General features: G+C 46.0%; 1 protein-coding gene across 1 annotated transcript in view; it reads left to right on the plus strand.

Annotated features, from left to right (window-relative positions):
- LOC139545991 (PDZ domain-containing protein 2-like) overlaps positions 1–13,167 on the plus strand; it is a 226,287-nt gene that overhangs the window by 17,942 nt on the left and 195,178 nt on the right. The gene's annotated exons all lie outside the window — the stretch shown is intronic.

Raw genomic sequence — 13,167 nt, forward strand, 5'->3', positions numbered from 1 at the left:
AACAGGCCCCTGTTGTTTAGGAAAGCATTTCCCTGTTAGTCTACACCTGTTGTTTACCAAGCATTTCACTGTTAGTCTACACCTGTTGTTTAGGAAAGCATTTCCCTGTTAGTCTACACCTGTTGTTTACCAAGCATTTCCCTGTTAGTCTACACCTGTTGTTTACCAAGCATTTCCCTGTTAGTCTACACCTGTTGTTTACCAATCATTTCCCTGTTAGTCTACACCTGTTGTTTACCAAGCATTTCCCTGTTAGTCTACACCTGTTGTTTACCAAGCATTTCCCAGTTAATCAACACCTGTTGTTTACCAAGCATTTCCCTGTTAGTCTACACCCGTTGTTTACCAAGCATTTCCCAGTTAATCAACACCTGTTGTTTACCATGCATTTCCCTGTTAGTCTACACCTGTTGTTTACCAAGCATTTCCCAGTTAATCAACACCTGTTGTTTAACAAGCATTTCCCTGTTAGTCTACACCCGTTGTTTACCAAGCAAATTACATTTGATTTTGATTTGATTTGTTCTTGGTGCAGCGGGAGCTTAATCTTATAACATGGGGCCTAATCACTTTTAAGCATGCACCCTGCAGTTGTCGATCAACTAAGTGAATTGTAATGGAGAATTACTTCTTAGTCTCTTGTGACAGATGAAACATTGAAATGTTAGCTGTCCAGGCCAGCACGCAATATTTGGTTGTGGGTGCCGAGATTACTCACTCACCCCACTGCTCTTATGATAAGCTTTTCTATCCTAGCTGTATGATAAGCTTTTCTATGCTAGCCATATGATAAGCTTTTCTATGTTAACTGTATGATAAGCTTTTCTATCCTAGCTGTATGATAAGCTTTTCTAGTCTAGCTGTATGATAAGCTTTTCTAGTCTAGCTGTATGATAAGCTTTTCTTTCCTAGCTGTATGATAAGCTTTTCTAGTCTAGCTGTATGATAAGCTTTTCTAGTCTAGCTGTATGATAAGCTTTTCTATGGACTCTCTAGCTGGAATAGAGTCAGGAAGTGATTCTCCTGGTCTTTAATTAATATAGAAACTCAAACTGGGATGCATTGCGTCTCGCCAAGCTTGAAAAATTCCAGAGCTGAGTGCACTTTGTTTTCAAAGCTCTCTGGTCCTCAACATCCTGAACTGAGAAGGAGAGGACTGAGACGTCCATGGATCAGTCTGGAATAGGAGAGGACTGAGACGTCCATGGATCAGACTGGAATAGGAGAGGACTGAGACGTCCATGGATCAGACTGGAATAGGAGAGGACTGAGACGTCCATGGATCAGTCTGGAATAGGAGAGGACTGAGACGTCCATGGATCAGACTGGAATAGGAGAGGACTGAGACGTCCATGGATCAGACTGGAATAGGAGAGGACTGAGACGTCCATGGATCAGTCTGGAATAGGAGAGGACTGAGACGTCCATGGATCAGACTGGAATAGGAGAGGACTGAGACGTCCATGGATCAGTCTGGAATAGGAGAGGACTGAGACGTCCATGGATCAGTCTGGAATAGGAGAGGACTGAGACGTCCATGGATCAGTCTGGAATAGGAGAGGACTGAGACGTCCATGGATCAGTCTAGAATGGAAGAGGACTGAGACGTCCATGGATCAGACTGGAATAGGAGAGGACTGAGACGTCCATGGATCAGACTGGAATAGGAGAGGACTGAGACGTCCATGGATCAGACTGGAATAGGAGAGGACTGAGACGTCCATGGATCAGTCTAGAATGGAAGAGGACTGAGACGTCCATGGATCAGTCTGGAATAGGAGAGGACTGAGACGTCCATGGATCAGACTGGAATAGGAGAGGACTGAGACGTCCATGGATCAGTCTGGAATAGGAGAGGACTGAGACGTCCATGGATCAGTCTGGAATAGGAGAGGACTGAGACGTCCATGGATCAGACTGGAATAGGAGAGGACTGAGACGTCCATGGATCAGACTGGAATAGGAGAGGACTGAGACGTCCATGGATCAGTCTGGAATGGGAGAGGACTGAGACGTCCATGGATCAGTCTGGAATAGGAGAGGACTGAGACGTCCATGGATCAGTCTAGAATGGAAGAGGACTGAGACGTCCATGGATCAGTCTGGAATAGGAGAGGACTGAGACGTCCATGGATCAGTCTAGAATGGAAGAGGACTGAGACGTCCATGGATCACTCTGGAATAGGAGAGGACTGAGACGTCCATGGATCAGTCTAGAATGGAAGAGGACTGAGACGTCCATGGATCAGTCTAGAATGGAAGAGGACTGAGACGTCCATGGATCAGTCTGGAATGGGAGAGGACTGAGACGTCCATGGATCAGTCTGGAATAGGAGAGGACTGAGACGTCCATGGATCAGTCTAGAATGGAAGAGGACTGAGACGTCCATGGATCAGTCTGGAATAGGAGAGGACTGAGACGTCCATGGATCAGTCTGGAATAGGAGAGGACTGAGACGTCCATGGATCAGACTGGAATAGGAGAGGACTGAGACGTCCATGGATCAGACTGGAATAGGAGAGGACTGAGACGTCCATGGATCAGACTGGAATAGGAGAGGACTGAGACGTCCATGGATCAGTCTGGAATAGGAGAGGACTGAGACGTCCATGGATCAGTCTGGAATAGGAGAGGACTGAGACGTCCATGGATCAGACTGTCCAAGCCGGGCATTAGCCCCAGACATGTGGTGCAGAATTAAGCAGTCATACCTACATAACTAACTCCACCCATCATGTAGTCAAGCAGATGGGCAGGCGGACAGACAGATAGGTAGCCAGGTACTGTAGACGAACAGACTGACAGACTGACAGACTGACAGACTGACTGACTGACTGACTGACTGACTGACTGACTGACTGACAGACAGACAGACAGACACAGCTAGACGGGACCTAACCCAGCTAGCTGATTTGCTTCCCTGGAAGTTATGGGAACGTATGTTTTTGGTTTCACATTGGTTGTGGGAACGTATGTTTTTGGTTTCACATTGGTTGTGGGAACGTATGTTTTTGGTTTCACATTGGTTGTGGGAACAAAGCCACCGTCACGTTCCTGACCTTATTTCCTTTGTTTTGTCTATGTCTATGTTGTATGTGTGCACGTAGTTTGTATAGCTTCACGATCGTTTGTTGTTTTTGTATTAGTTTGTCAGTGTTCTTCAGTTTTCGTCTTCGTTATATTAAAAGAAGATGTATTCATATCACGCTGCGCCTTGGTCCACTCTTTCACCTAAAGACGATCGTGACAGCCACACGTTTCCTGACCAGTAAAACTGAACGTTTTTTTTTAAACATTCTGCCCGTAAGGATATATTTCAATAAAATATAAATATATTTCAATATATTGGGAAAATGTATTTATCAAATATATAAATATATGTATAAAATACACACACAACCTTCTCTACCTCAATGACAATGCTCTACTGACCTCTGATACCTTAGCATTAGGTTCCCAATGGGACGTTTTGCATGTCAAAAATTGAAAATTGAGTTATTGTTGACAAAAAATTCTGCAGCTATTGAGGTAAAATAAATTAGGTGTTTATTCCGAAAAGACACTTGAACATACATTTGGTCATGAAATGCATGTGAACACCTTCACGTCGAACATCTCATTCCAAAATCATGGGCATTAATATGGAGTTGGTTCCCACTTTGCTGCCATAACAGCCTCCACTCTTCTGGGAAGGCTTTCCACTAGATGTTGGAACATTGCTGCTATAACAGCCTCCACTCTTCTGGAAAGGCTTTCCACTAGATGTTGGAACATTGCTGCAGGGACTTGCTTCCATTCAGCCACAAGAGCATTAGTGAGGTCGGACACTGATGTTGGGTGATTAGGCCTGGCTCACAGTTGTCATTCCAATTCATCCCAAATGTGTTCTATGGGGTTGAGGTCAGGGCCCTGTGCAGGCCAGTCAAGTCAGAACTGAAAAAGCGTGTGCGAGCAAGGAGGCCTAAAAATCTGACTCAGTTACACCAGCTCTGCCAGGAGGAATGGGCCAAAATGTACCTAACTTATTGTGGGAAGCTTGTGGAAGGCTACCCGAAACGTTTGACCCAAGTTAAACAATTTCAAGGCAATGCTACCAAATACTAATTGAGTGTATGTAAACTTCTGACCTACTGGGAATGTGATGAAAGAAATAAAAGCTGAAATAAATCATTCTCTCTACTATTATTCTGACATTTCACATTCTTAAAATAAAGTGGTGATTCTAACTGACCTAAAACACTTCAACTGTACACCTTGTGCTTTATCACAACTGCTCGGACACACACACACACACACACACACACACACACACACACACACACACACACACACACACACACACACACACACACACACACACACACACACACACACACAGTCTTGTACAGCTAACCTTGTGAGGACATACAATTCACACACACACACACACACACACACACACACACACACACACACACACACACACACACACACACACACACACACACACACACACACACACACACACACACACAGAGGTTGGAACCCGAGGGCTGCCACAGTGCAACGCCCCATGTTTAGAATGTATAGTAAGACCACATGTCCAGCGTGGAAACCCCTCTGCTCGTACAAACGGTGCGGTGAGCTGAGAGAGCTAGTTATTTATGGACATGCCTGTTAGACTAGACACGGTCTTTGTTCCGCTGGTCGTCTGGCTGCGTTCCAGGAAGTCACTCTCCTGCTGGGTAGCACATGCCCTGTCTCTCCTCTCTCCTCTGCTCGGTCTCCTCCCGCCTTCCTTCTCTCCTCTCTCCTCTGCTCGGTCTCCTCCCGCCTTCCTTCTCTCCTCTCTCCTCTGCTCGGTCTCCTCCCGCCTTCCTTCTCTCCTCTCTCCTCTGCTCGGTCTCCTCCCGCCTTCCTTCTCTCCTCTCTCCTCTGCTCGGTCTCCTCCCGCCTTCCTTCTCTCCTCTCTCCTCTGCTCGGTCTCCTCCCGCCTTCCTTCTCTCCTCTCTCCTCTGCTCGGTCTCCTCCCGCCTTCCTTCTCTCCTCTCTCCTCTGCTCGGTCTCCTCCCGCCTTCCTTCTCTCCTCTCTCCTCTGCTCGGTCTCCTCCCGCCTTCCTTCTCTCCTCTCTCCTCTGCTCGGTCTCCTCCCGCCTTCCTTCTCTCCTCTCTCCTCTGCTCGGTCTCCTCCCGCCTTCCTTCTCTCCTCTCTCCTCTGCTCGGTCTCCTCCCGCCTTCCTTCTCTCCTCTCTCCTCTGCTCGGTCTCCTCCCGCCTTCCTTCTCTCCTCTCTCCTCTGCTCGGTCTCCTCCCGCCTTCCTTCTCTCCTCTCTCCTCTGCTCGGTCTCCTCCCGCCTTCCTTCTCTCCTCTCTCCTCTGCTCGGTCTCCTCCCGCCTTCCTTCTCTCCTCTCTCCTCTGCTCGGTCTCCTCCCGCCTTCCTTCTCTCCTCTCTCCTCTGCTCGGTCTCCTCCCGCCTTCCCTCTCTCCTCCTCCTCTTCTCGTCCATCAGCAAGACTTTACTAGTGGGAAGAAGTAGGACAGAGGTCTCCTCCCTCCTGACCTTCCTTCTCATCCTCCTCCTCTCGTCCATCATCGAGATTTAACTTGTCGGCACAGGTGGGCAGCAGGTGTGGGACTGAGGTTGTCCAGAAGGATTACTACTAAAGGAGAATACCTTCCCGCCTGTGTTTGGTCACACTGGCGGTATAGAGGCGTTTCTATTGTGGGACGGTGTGATTCAGCAAGGCAATGAGCACCACACAGCACCGCTACCTCTCCCCCTCATTATCCTCTTCTCTCTCCTCCACCTCATCCTCCTCTCCTTCCCCCTTCTCTACCAGCGCTTCAGCAAGGCAATGTAGAGGTTGACATTCTGCAGCCAGAATGCAGGGTAATACTGTGTTTTTTAGTGTTGTTGTTAATGGATTGATGTGTTGCTCGCTCGCCCAACCTCTCTCTCTCTCTCTCTCTCTCTCTCTCTCTCTCTCTCTCTCTCTCTCTCTCTCTCTCTCTCTCTCTGTCTCTCTGTCTCTCTGTCTCTCTGTCTCTCTGTCTCTCTGTCTCTCTCTCTCTCTCTCTCTCTTTCTGCCACCCATGTGTGAGTCGCTTAGTGTTTTCAAGTGTTTTAAAATCACACGCTATATCTGAAGATATTACAGAACAACTGCAAGGCCAGCCTTTTTCTCCCTCTGCCTTTTTAAAAGATGAAATAGCTCGTAAACACATGTTTCATGCAGCCAGACCTATTTAAACACATGTTTCATGCAGCCAGGCCTATTTAAACACATGTTTCATGCAGCCAGGCCTATTTAAACACATGTTTCATGCAGCCAGGCCTATTTAAACACATGTTTCATGCAGCCAGGCCTATTTAAACACATGTTTCATGCAGCCAGGCCTATTTAAACACATGTTTCATGCAGCCAGGCCTATTTAAACACATGTTTCATGCAGCCAGGCCTATTTAAACACATGTTTCATGCAGCCAGGCCTATTTAAACACATGTTTCATGCAGCCAGGCCTATTTAAACACATGTTTCATGCAGCCAGACCTATTGAAGAGAGTGTGATGTGTCTGTCAGCCACGTTGTTTTCATTTCTTTTCTTTTAGTGGGACGTTGCTGAAATGGGGCTTAACTAATCTAGGGCCATATGGCCCCCCAGTGGGGGAGGAGGAGAAGGAGGACGTGAAGGGCTGCCCTGTAACAGAAAAACAAAGGGTGCTAAAACAAATCCTCCTCTACTCTCTGACCGACCGGCCAGCAGTGAGCGTGAATCCCTTTTGTAAAACACCCTCACTCCGTTCCTCTGCGGGTTAAACCACCCTCACTCCGTTCCTCTGCGGGTTAAAACACCCTCACTCCGTTCCTCTGCGGGTTAAACCACCCTCACTCCGTTCCTCTGCGGGTTAAACCACCCTCACTCCGTTCCTCTGCGGGTTAAACCACCCTCACTCCGTTCCTCTGCGGGTTAAAACACCCTCACTCCGTTCCTCTGCGGGTTAAACCACCCTCACTCCGTTCCTCTGCGGGTTAAACCACCCTCACTCCGTTCCTCTGCGGGTTAAACCACCCTCACTCTGTTCCTCTGCGGGTTAAAACACCCTCACTCCGTTCCTCTGCGGGTTAAACCACCCTCACTCTGTTCCTCTGCGGGTTAAACCGCCCTCACTCCGTTCCTCTGCGGGTTAAAACACCCTCACTCCGTTCCTCTGCGGGTTAAACCACCCTCACTCTGTTCCTCTGCGGGTTAAACCACCCTCACTCCGTTCCTCTGCGGGTTAAAACACCCTCACTCCGTTCCTCTGCGGGTTAAACCACCCTCACTCCGTTCCTCTGCGGGTTAAACCACCCTCACTCCGTTCCTCTGCGGGTTAAAACACCCTCACTCCGTTCCTCTGCGGGTTAAACCGCCCTCACTCCGTTCCTCTGCGGGTTAAAACACCCTCACTCCGTTCCTCTGCGGGTTAAAACACCCTCACTCCGTTCCTCTGCGGGTTAAAACACCCTCACTCCGTTCCTCTGCGGGTTAAAACACCCTCACTCCGTTCCTCTGTGGGTTAAACCGCCCTCACTCCGTTCCTCTGTGGGTTAAACCGCCCTCACTCCGTTCCTCTGCGGGTTAAAACACCCTCACTCCGTTCCTCTGCGGGTTAAACCGCCCTCACTCCGTTCCTCTGCGGGTTAAACCACCCTCACTCCGTTCCTCTGCGGGTTAAAACACCCTCACTCCGTTCCTCTGCGGGTTAAACCACCCTCACTCCGTTCCTCTGCGGGTTAAAACACCCTCACTCCGTTCCTCTGCGGGTTAAACCGCCCTCACTCCGTTCCTCTGCGGGTTAAACCACCCTCACTCCGTTCCTCTGCGGGTTAAAACACCCTCACTCCGTTCCTCTGCGGGTTAAACCACCCTCACTCCGTTCCTCTGCGGGTTAAACCACCCTCACTCCGTTCCTCTGCGGGTTAAACCACCCTCACTCCGTTCCTCTGCGGGTTAAACCGCTCACGGCGTTGTAGAAAGAGAGAGACTATAGAGAATACGAGAGCGGTCCAGTCTCTGAATCTTCTATGCGTCTAATAGTAATACTATTACTAATACTAATAATAGTACTAATAATATTACTAATACTATTGCTATTGCTATTACTAATGCTATTACTATTACTAATACTATTACTAATACTAATAATAGTACTAATAATATTACTATTACTATTGCTATTACTAATGCTATTACTATTACTAATACGCATACTCATGCTACTGCTATTGCTAATACTATTGCTAATACTCATGCTAATGCTATTGCTAATACTAATACTATTAATATTGCTATTACTAATACTTATACTCATGCTAATGCTACTGCTAATACTATTGCTAATACTCATGCTAATGCTATTGCTAATACTCATACTATTGCTAATACTCATACTCATGCTAATGCTATTGCTAATACTCATGCTAATGCTACTGCTAATACTATTGCTAATACTCATGCTAATGCTATTGCTAATACTCATACTATTGCTAATACTCATACTCATGCTAATGCTATTGCTAATACTAATACTGTTGCTAATGCTCATGCTAATGCTATTGCTAATACTAATACTATTGCTAATACTAATACTACTGCTATTGCTAATACTATTGCTAATACTCATGCTAATGCTATTGCTAATACTAATACTATTAACATTGCTATTACTAATACTTATACTCATGCTAATGCTACTGCTAATACTATTGCTAATACTCATGCTAATGCTATTGCTAATACTCATACTATTGCTAATACTCATACTCATGCTAATGCTATTGCTAATACTCATGCTAATGCTACTGCTAATACTATTGCTAATACTCATGCTAATGCTATTGCTAATACTAATACTACTGCTATTGCTAATACTAATACTCTTCCACTAAATCAAAAACGAATAAAATTTTATTGGTCATATACACGTGTTTAGCAAATGTTATTGCGAGTGTAGCGAAATGCTTGTGCTTCTAGTTCCGACCGTGCAGTAATATGACTTGCCTAGTTAAATAGAGGTTACATTTAAAACATGTAAAAATATCTAACAAGTAATCTAACAATTCCACCACAACTACCTAATACACGCGTGTGTGTGTGTGTGTGTGTGTGTGTGTGTGTGTGTGTGTGTGTGTGTGTGTGTGTGTGTGTGTGTGTGTGTGTGTGTGTGTGTGTGTGTGTGTGTGTGTGTGTGCGTGATGCGATGCCATAACGTTTCCTTTGTTGTTATGACGGAGAGATTCAGCAGCTCTGCCCTGACAGACAGGACCCCATCATTAGGGGCTGACTGTATATAAGTGTGAGCAGCATGGAGCTAGAGAGGTGTTTACTACGACAGTGTTTTGTATTGTTGTGGTACTCCATGAAACTATGCAAGGCGTCTCCACTAGTCAGGTAGATCAGGGAGGAAGGCACGCAGAGTCTCTGTCAGACGGAATCTGTGACTTGGCAGACACTGACTTGGTAGACACTGTGACTTGGTAGACACTGTGACTTGGTAGACACTGTGACTTGGTAAACACTGTGACTTGGTAGACACTGTGACTTGGTAAACACTGTGACTTGGTAAACACTGTGACTTGGTAAACACTGTGACTTGCTAGACACTGTGACTTGGTAGACACTGTGACTTGGTAGACACTGTGACTTGGTAGACACTGTGACTTGGTAGACACTGTGACTTGGTAGACACTGTGACTTGGTAGACACTGTGACTTGCTAGACACTGTGACTTGGTAGACACTGTGACTTGGTAGACACTGTGACTTGGTAAACACTGTGACTTGGTAGACACTGTGACTTGGTAGACACTGTGACTTGGTAGACACTGTGACTTGGTAAACACTGTGATTTGGTAAACACTGTGATTTGGTAAACACTGTGACTTGGTAAACACTTTTTTTCCCTCGGCTTTGTTTAGTTCATGAACGCAACACAATTATGCTAGCTAGCATGACAAGGCACTAGAATGGCCTGAACCCACGATGGAGGTTGAAATTCTAGAATATTCTCTAATGAAGGTTTGAAATTCCTCAAAGTGCACGGTGGCAAATTAGCTGTGCGCTGTGAGCCAGTTTCAACATGAATGACTCACTTCTAGATGATGTGGCGTCCCGAACAGTTTGGAGAAGAAGTCAACAGAAATAGACATAAACATTAGTCCACACCTGTTGTTTACGAACCATGTGACAAATACAATTTGATTTGAATTACATTCCAAGTTTGAAAGTAAAAAAAAAAAAAACTGGAAACTCAGCATGCTTTTGATCTGGTCGTGTAATAAGTACATGTCTAGTATGGCCCAGGGTGGTGACACCCCGCGGGAAGGACCATGTTGGGAGCAGAACGGGGCCGGCTCAGTTAAGCCCCTGTCATTACCAGGATGGACCGGCCCAACTTTAGAAACCTTCAAAGAAGACACAGACTTCCACTGATCTGAAGCTAAGTTTGTTACATGTCAATCAGCACTGTGTGTCTCTCTCTGTTAGTCGCTTTCCTCTTTCTCAAACCCTAAACACTTGAAGAGTAACAACCCCAAATGCACAAAGCTTAGCTTGACCATGACATAGAGAAGACTAGCAAACCCAGTTTATCATGCCTGTCTGTCTCCCTGCAGGCCTGTCTGTCTCCCTGCCTTGCCGGTCTCCCTGCAGGCCTGTCTGTCTCCCTGCCTGTCTCCCTGCAGGCCTGTCTGTCTCCCTGCCTGTCTCCCTGCAGGCCTGTCTGTCTCCCTGCAGGCCTGTCTGTCTCCCTGCCTGTCTCCCTGCAGGCCTGTCTGTCTCCCTGCAGGCCTGTCTCCCTGCAGGCCTGTCTGTCTCCCTGCAGGCCTGTCTGTCTCCCTGCCTGTCTCCCTGCAGGCCTGCCTGTCTCCCTGCAGGCCTGTCTGTCTCCCTGCCTGTCTCCCTGCAGGCCTGTCTGTCTCCCTGCCTGTCTCCCTGCAGGCCTGTCTGTCTCCCTGCCTGTCTCCCTGCAGGACTGCCTGTCTCCCTGCATGCCTGCGTTCCTGTTTCTCTGCCTGTCTTACTGCCTGTCTTCCTGCCTGTCTCCCTGTCTGCGTGTCTCCCTGGCTGCTTGCCTGTGTGTCTGTCTGTGCCCAAGGCTTTTCATCCATCGCAATTCAAACCCATAACACACCCGTAACACACCCGTAACACACCCGTAACACACCCGTAACACCGATGGCATGAAGGATGACGAAACTCAACAAGACCTAAATGGCCAAAACAGAGATGGGTTTCTTAAATTGAACTTTCAAGCTTGGAATTTATCAAAATCAATTTAAATGGTATTTGTCACATGCTTGGTAAACAACAGGTGTGGACTAACAACGTTTCTGTTTATGTCTGTATGACTGGATGAATCTGGCAGAGAGCAGAAAGTCCCGACAGACTGTGAACAAAGTGTGAAGGAGAGAAAAAAAAGGTTTTCCTAAAAGCTTTTCTTCTTTTCTTTAGGTGAACAACCCCAGACCACCCACTCTGTGTGATGGTTAAAAGGCTGTTCTGTCCTCGTTCCATATAGGATCTAGTGTTGTCTGTCCTTTTGAAACAGTCTACAGTTCGTCTGTATAGCCGTCTCTGCAGACCGTTTGGGAAAGCAGGATGTATGACACAGATGCATTTCTGTCAGAGAGAATTCACTCCAAATAAAAGTTTATTTTCTCACGTGCGCCGAATACAACAGGTGTAGACCTTACAGTGAAATGCTTAACCAATAGTGCAAAAAAGGTATTAGGTGAACAATAGGTAAGTAAAGAAATAAAACAACAGTAAAAAGACAGGCTATATACAGTAGCGAGGCTATATACAGTAGCGAGGCTACATAAGGACACCGGTTAGTCAGACTGATTGAGGTAGTATGTACATGTAGAGAGATGTAGAGAGACACATGTAGAGACACCCAGCAATGTACTGTACCAAAGCAGGATAATGCCCAAAGCAGGATAATGCCCAAGGCAGGATAATGCCCAAGGCAAGATAATGCCAATCAGGCTGATTGAGGTAGTATGTACATGTAGAGGGTAGAGGGTTTTAATGTCACTAAGATGTCGTTCTGCGTGAGAGGGAGTTCAGTTCCTTCAACTAAAAGGTAGAGTGGTTCTCTGGAAGCTGATAGGTGGGTTACAGTAGAATATAGTCGTTCTCTGGAAGCTGATAGGTGGGTTACAATAGAATAGAGTGGTTCTCTGGAAGCTGATAGGTGGATAGAATAGAGTGGTTCTCTGGAAGCTGATAGGTGGGTTCCAATAGAATAGAGTGGTTCTCTGGAAGCTGATAGGTGGATAGAATAGAGTGGTTCTCTGGAAGCTGATAGGTGGGTTCCAATAGAATAGAATCGTTCCACCATGGTTCATGTACCTTGACAAACGCCTTATAGAAGTCATTGCCCGATAGGTTTTAATTTAATGTGGCTTCTTTGGATAGGTTTTAGTTTTAGTTTTTGACAGATTGTGAAACGATGATCACCCAGTAGACATAGTGGAAGTATAGGGGTTATTTTACAGACATAGTGATGAATCAAATCAGAGTTGAACAAAAAGTTACCAGAGTTAAAATGTAGGGTCATCGAGGTACCCTGCGGAGTTGGAACTTGTGCTAAATGGCAACACAAAGTTTAATCCCCCCGACAACAATCATCATCATTGTACTGCTTTGTATCCAAGGTGGAAGTACATTCAATACAAGTGAACAGTTGCTGCCATTGTTTTGTCTCAATAAAGGGTTCCCAGGGATTGTATGGAAAACACGTTCCTTTAGGTTCATTGTGGTTCACTTGGTCTGTGTGTATGAATTACATTTGGATTTAACAGGGAGTTGGGCAGAAAAAAATGGTTTACTTTGTCCCTTCATAGTGTATTTCCCTCAAGGCAGTGGCTGCTACATGTTGAATTCTGTTTTAATGTTTCATGTTGAATTCTGTTTTAATGTTTCATGTTGAATTCTGTTTGAATGTTTCATGTTGAATTCTGTTTGAATGTTTCATGTTGAATTCTGTTTTCATGTTTCATGTTGAATTCTGTTTTCATGTTTCATGTTGAATTCTGTTTTCATGTTTCATGTTGAATTCTGTTTTCATGTTTCATGTTGAATTCTGAAGAAAAAAAGGCACCTACAAAAAACACCCAACAGAACAGACACCCAGCAATGTA

This window comes from Salvelinus alpinus, chromosome 19 (assembly GCF_045679555.1).
Source record: "Salvelinus alpinus chromosome 19, SLU_Salpinus.1, whole genome shotgun sequence".
Taxonomy (NCBI): Eukaryota; Metazoa; Chordata; class Actinopteri; order Salmoniformes; family Salmonidae; genus Salvelinus; species Salvelinus alpinus.